Here is a 7,257-nt window from a genome sequence, read left to right as displayed (position 1 = left end):
TGCCTTAGTTTCTCTTTTCTAACAGGGTAGGTTAGTCCACCAGCCCAACTAAAAGTCTCCCCCCCAAAAAGGCAAAAAAGTCCCTGAAAAAAATCACAAGTCTAAGGTTCACCCCTCAGTCCAAGGCACCACAGAGAGCTTCATCCTTCCTCCAGGATGTGTGAGACCGTGACCTTCTCCATTAGCTACAGGGTCTCAGGACACCATCCTAAGACAGCACTCTAAGACATAGAGGAGCCCTCCTACCACAGGCTCCAGCCCTGAAGCTCTAACCAATGAAACAGCCATCTGCTCCAAGCTCAACTGTTTGATTCAGTCTTTCCTCAGGGTTACTTCTTGCCCTTGATTGCCTCAGACCTCAACCCTGGCCCTTCCATACATTTCTTCAGCACAGCACAGCTCAGACATTCCCTCTCAGCAGAGAGCCCACCACAACTCTTGACCAGTCCCCAGTTACCAAAGAGCCCTTAGAAGCAGTTATTCTCTACAAGTTTCTCCCCATTCTAACAAAAGTGACTTGCATTTATAGCACTTCCTTTCCCAGCAGACCTTGCTCTCTGGCCTACAACTCCAGTGGTCCCTGGACTACAAATTCCAGATTCCCTTGTTCTGGGACGAAATCTGGCATAATCCTCGTTCACAGATGCTACTTTTAAAATAATTAAATAAATAAATCTTTATTTACTCCAGATCCTTTTTCTTCCCAGAGTACAGGTAAAGCATTGTGCACTTAATACTCAAGATAGAAAAAGGCTTGAAAGACTTTTTCAGTAGTGGAAGCCATAATGTCCCAATATTAAGACTATAAAGGCTGAATGGAACTCTTAAAAGTGATATGGAGGATAGAGATGGCTATATGTCTAAATGGGAAAAACATTGGAAGAGACTTCTTTGAAGCACTGGTCCCAAATTTAGAACAGAGCAGCTACTTCCTCTATATGTGTTCTATTAAACAAATCACCAGAAGTTCTTTCTCAAATACATATGCTACAGAGAGTGTGGTGGGAAAGGTACTTTAAAAATCATGTCCAACAGGATGTCCAAATATAGCCAATTTTTTGACATCTATCCTCCATTTAATCTTTTAAAGTTTAAACCACTGGACTCAAATTCATTTTGTGGGCCTCTGAATGCTACTTTCTGTGAAAGGCAAGTGGCTGCTGAAAAAATCTAAGTTTATTTCTAATCTACTGGCAGCAGCAAAATGCTCCTTAATTCTGTGATGGCAAAAAAGAAGGAACTTCCAGATACAATTATTTGGTTTAAAAGGATATGGGATATATTTCCTATTGAAAAACTTATTGTTAGCACAAAAATGGCTCCTAGTGATTTTGGTACAATTCAGTGCCCCTTTTTAGAATTTAAAGTGAAGAACTCTGAAAAAATAATGAAGAATCCTGATAAATATAACTGCTTTTTAACATTATGATATGGATATGGGCCTTGTGTTGTTTTTAAACCCTTGTTATACATTTAGGCCTGCTTTTTCTTTCTGGTACCTCATCCTCTGGCTCTGTCATTGCCATGCTTACATTCACTATTTTTATGATTGTGCTGTTTTGTCTCTCATATGTCTTTTTGTTGTAATATTTTATTTTAGTTCTTAAAAAATTCAGAAACAAAAAAATGTTACATACATAATTGTATTGTTATGCTTGTTTTGCCTATTGGTGTTCGCACATGTTCTTGAACTAATAAAAACTTTTTACTAAAAAAAGAAAATTATGTCCAGAGTACTAATTGAAAAAGCAGTCTGCTCCCATCACTGGCATCCAGGGACTACACAGGTCTGGGCAAGGGAAGAGCTCTAAAGCAAGGACTGTCCCTGTCCCACTGCTGTTCCCTGCAGTTGTTGGGAAAGTCCCTGCTTTTTCTGGGGGTGGGCTCCACTCTCAGGAGGTCAAGCTCTGCTTCTTCCAGCTCATGGAAATCACATTTAACACCTGGCCAAGTCAAATTACCTGCTCAGTATCTCAGTTTTCCTAACCGTAAAATGGGGATAACAACTCAGGGCTACCATGCTCTTTTTGCTTAATGCAAAGCTGGCACTTGATTTACTGGCATTCTCATTTGATGACTTAGGGCCCAATCTTTCAGTGAGTTCTATACAAGTCCCCTGACAAGATCTCCCAAGACAGAGTTCATTGCAGGACTAGAGATGTAGAGGGTGCGTGGGAAAAATAACACACCTGTCAAAAAACATGAGGAGCGGTTATCAGTTCATTGATGTTATATGTGTGAGCTCACATATTGGATCATCTTTGAGAAGGAAACTTGGACAATGTGAGGACCAGGGGTGTTAGTGATACAGAGGTATCCAGCAGGATGGCACACAGAAATCACATGCATCGTATCATCAGTTGCACAAGCTAAGGGATGTGGTAGATGTGTGGATAATCAACTGTTCTCTCTCCCTTAGATGCATGGTCTCAACAATGGGGTCAGTGTTGTGAATGTCCTGTATGGATTTCATAAACTGATCCAGATAGGTTAAGTGAGGTAGCCTGGGGAGCGTGTGGTCTTAGTTATAGACCTAGCAGTCAGGGGACCTGGTTGTAACTACTGCTGTTTGAAAATTTCCATCAGAAAGGGTTTTTTTTTAATTAAAAACGGGATACATTTTAGTGACAATTTTGACAATTTTTTAAAAAATTTCTTATGAGCTGTAGTTCTGACAATGATTTACTGTGTGGAATAGGATAAGTCACTTAATTCTCTATACTTCCATAACTCCATTTAAAAAAAGATTAATTCACATTCCCTACATTCTTTGTTGAAAAGGGCTCTCAACGATAAAAAAACTTTTTTCTTCTTCCTCTTCATAGGCAGTCTTTTTGCCAGTGTAGAACCAGTTAAGCTGACACACATAGCTGTTAGGAGAGAAGGAAGAAAGACCTCCTATCCATGCTTATACTGAGCAGGAAAGCAGTGGATTTTCTGACTAGGCAGCCTTTACTCTATAAATGCCTTTTGATGCCATATCGTATAAGAGATATGAAGGAGGGACTTTGCCTTTCCTCCAGCATTTGCATTGATTAAAATCACTCTCTCAAACTTTCTCCTCTTTTGTTTTCTGTTGATCATGTTTGGGACCTGATTTTCTCTTTTTCGTTTAAGCCACCAGAGAGCACCATAGTACTACTTTTGCTATACCAAAGCTTGCCAGTGGATCAACACACAACCACCATCCCAGGGGTATATGCTATCGTGTGCCAGCAATGCCCCTCTGCCATTTACATTGGCCAAACTGGACAGTCTCTATGCAAAAGAATAAATGGACACAAATCAGACATCAAGAATTGTAACATTCAAAAACCAATAGGCGAACACTTCAATCTCCCTGGATACTCAATAACAGACTTAAAAGTGGCAATTGTTCAACAAAAAAACTTAAAAAACAGACTCCAACAAGAAACTGCAGAACTGAAATTAATTTGCAAACTGGACACCATCAAATTAGGCCTGAATAAAGAATGGGAGTGGACTGGTCACTACAAAAAGTAATTTTCCCTCTGCTGATACTCACACTTTTTTGTCAACTGTTGGAAATGGGCCACCCTGATTGCATTGGCCTCGTTAGCACTACAAAAGTAATTTTCCCTCCCTTGGTATTCACCCCTTCTTGTCAACTGTTGAGAATAGGCCACTTCCACCTTAATGGAATTGGCTCGTTAGCACTGACCCCCACTTGGTAAGGCAACTCCCATCTTTTCATGTGCTATGATACATATTCTGCTTACTATATTTTTCACTCCATGCATCTGATGGAGTGGGTTTTAGCCCACAAAAGCTTATGCCGAAATAAATTTGTTAGTCTCTAAATTGTCACAAGGACTACTCGCTGTTTTTAGTATTTACAAGTGTTGGTTTCAATGCCTGGGACAATGTATTTGTCTCAGCTCTGGCTCAAATGTGCAGCAACCTACATGGAACTTGGAGGGAAGAGCATAAGTGGCAGGAGGGAAGAATTTGGAGAGGCACCAGGAAGCCAGTCTGTGTACATGTGGCTTGAATGCTAGCTGCAGTGCAGCATCTCTGTAAATAGTTCTCTTAATAAAGACCCAGTTGAGTTTTAGAAACATTGAGGCCTCTCATGTTATTACCCAGGATGCAGTACGGGAAACAAACCAGAATATTCTGCACTGCTTTCTCCACAATGTGGCTGGGAAGTCACAAGCATTGGTGCTCAGCTCCTGTTCTTCTCCCTAGAGGGAAGTCTGGAACCAGCTGGTATCTCATATATCTATAGACAAACACCTGTCAGGGAGAGCCTAGATAATACTTAGTCCTGCCATGAGTGCAGAGGACTGGACTATGACCTCTCAAGTTCCTTTCCAGTCCTATGATTCTGTATGAGGTATCTACAGAAAGCCTGTAAATTGTCACGATTCATAATCATTGTGAGATTTATATATGGGTAATATTTAAGAAATAATGTATTTCTGTAGAAAGTGTGTTTTATGGACTTGGAGTAAAAGGATGTTTTGGTAATGGTCCATATGGGCAAGGAGGAGTTGTCACCCTGCCCTGGCTGGCTGATGATGCCATGCAAGGCTTAAATGTTTAGCCTTGCACAATATTAAGACTTTAAATGGGAAATCATCAGAGGCAATGACAAATAATTAAAACATCTTAGAGGTACAAAGTGAAAGGTAATGCATTTAGGGACTAACAACAAGAGTTTTTGCTATTAGCTGGGGATTTCTCAGTTGGAAGCAACAGCGGAGGAGAGAGACCTGGGTGTATTGGTTGACCACAGGATGCCCATGAGCCATCAGCCATGATGCAGCCGTTAAAAAAGCTAAATGTCATCCTAGGATGCATCAGGCAAGGTATTTCCAACAGAGACGCGGAAGTGTTAGTACCACTATACAAGGCACTGGTGAAACCTCATCCGGAATACTGTGTGCAATGCTGATAAAAAGAATTATCATGTTTAAGAAAGATGATTTCAAACTGGAACAGCTGCAGAGAAGTGCTACTAGAATAATCCATGGAATGAAAAACCTAGCTTATGAGAGGAGACTCAGAGCTTGGCTTGTTTAGCCTAACCAAAATAAAGCTATGGGGAGGTATGATTGCTCTCTATAAATACATCAGAGGGATAAATACCAGGGAAGGAGAAGAATTAAGTGCCATGGGTGGTGGGTGAACTGCAGGTTTGGGGAGGCTAGCCCCTGGCAGGCCCGCCCCTTCTGCCTGGGGCCTTGTCCCTCCCTCCCACCCGACTTTCCCCACCAGAACCCAGAGCTCCCCCCCATCCAAAGCACCCAGTGGGCAGGCAGTGCAGCCCCCAGGCCGAGCCCCAGAGAAGCAGGCGGGCAGGCAGCTGATTGCAGCCCCCAGCGCAGAGGGCAGGCAGGCAGCGCAGCCCCACCTCCACCCCGGAGCACTGGGTGGGTGGTAGCATGGCTCTCAGCCCCTGGTGGGCAGGTGGCACAAGCACTGGCTCCAGCCACCCGGAGTCTCTGGCTGCAGGCCCACCCCCACTAGCTCCAGCCCGGGGCAAGGGCGCCAGAGCCCTCCCAAAAGCAGGGGGGGAGAGGGCCCCTTGCCCGAGGTGGAGGTGAAAGCAGTCTCCTGCCCATGTCCCAGGCCCGCCGGCCCAGGCAGGTGGAGAACCCAGGCTCCCCACAGCTGCCCGGACAGCTCTCCCTGACCCGGCTCCGGCCAGGGGAGGAGCCTCAGAGCCACAGGCCGGCCATGATAAGAACCAAGCAGTCAGCCTTGGGGAGCCACGGGAGACCCTCTACCTGCCCGCAGTGCGGGGTGGGCAAGCAGCCCCTGGCCCACGTCCCTGTCCCCTGCCGGCCCGGAGCAGATGGAGGGTCCGCAATTCCACGCCAACTCCCCACAGCTGCCCGCGCGGCTCTTACTGTGGCCGGGCTGCGTCTCCAAGGCCCTCACTCCTAGCCGGAGCCAGGTCGGGGAGAGCCGCGCGGACAGCTGTGGGGAGTTGGCGTGGAGTCGTGGACCCTCCTCCTGCCCCATTCGGCCGGGGAGCCAAGGACACGGGCCGGGGGCTGCTCTCAGGTCCCCCCTCTCCCCGGGCAGGTGGAGGGTCCACTGCGACTCCCCATAGCTGCCTAAGCAGCTCTCCCTAAGCTGGCTCCAGTGGGGGGGGTGGGCCTAGGAGCCGCAGCCTGGCCATGATAAGAACCAAGCAGTCAGCTGTGGGGAACCGCAATGGCAGACCCTCTACCTGCCCGCAGCGTGGGAGACCCGAGCAACCCCGTGGCCCATGTACCCACATGGCTCTCCCAGCTGCCCACATGGCTCTCCCTGACCTGGCTCTGGCCAGGGGCTCTTACCATGGCCAGGCTGTGGCTCTGAGGCCCTCCTCCCCAGCTGGAGCCGGGTCGGGGAGAGCCATGCAGGTGTGCTGTGGAGAGCGGGCGTGGAGTCGCAGACCTTCCTCCTGCCCCAGGTGGCAGGGAGTGGGGACACAGGCCGGGGGCTACTCTCACCGGCCCCCCACCCCCGCATGCCGGACAGGTGGAGGGTCTGCCATGGCTCCCCACAGCTGCCCGGGCTCCCCAGCTGGGCTCCATGCTGGCCTGACCAGGGGGTAGGGCCTCTGGGGGAACAGGAAGAGGGGAAGGGGGCGGGATCCACCCGGGTGAAAAGTGGATGGGTCAGGCTTCAAGACTGAGTTAAATAATTTTATGGAGGGGGTGGTATGATGGGACTGCCTACAATGGCACGTGGCCCATCAGCGACTGCCAGTAGCAAAAATCCCCAACGGCCAGAGATGGGACACTAGATGGCGAGGGTTCTGAGTTATTACAGAGAATTCTTTCCCAGGTATCCACCTAGTGTGTCTTGCCCACATGCTCAGGGTTGCCATATATATAAAACTGATTGCCATATTTGGGTTCAGGAAGGTATTTTCCCCCACATCAGATTGGCAGAGACCCTGGGGAATGTTCGCCTTCCTCTGCAGCTTTTTGGGGCACTGATCATTTGCACATTTAAACTAGTGTACTTGGTGAATTCTCTGTAACTTGAACCCCTTAAGCCATGATTTGAGGACTTCAGTAACTCAGCCAGAGATTAAGGATCTATTTCAGGAGTGGGTGGGTGAGGTTCTGTGGCCTGCAATGTGCAGGAGGTCAGACTAGATGATCACAATGGTCCCTTCTAACCTTAAAGTCTATGAGGAGCATTACAACAGACAGAGCTTTGGCCTGGCTGTGAATAGAAACCAAAGACTGTTTTCAGTATAACAGAGGATGCGGGAAAGACCCTCTGGATCCA

Source organism: Chelonia mydas, chromosome 3 (genome assembly GCF_015237465.2).
Source record: "Chelonia mydas isolate rCheMyd1 chromosome 3, rCheMyd1.pri.v2, whole genome shotgun sequence".
Taxonomy (NCBI): domain Eukaryota; kingdom Metazoa; phylum Chordata; order Testudines; family Cheloniidae; genus Chelonia; species Chelonia mydas.
This window is presented reverse-complemented; position numbering follows the sequence as displayed.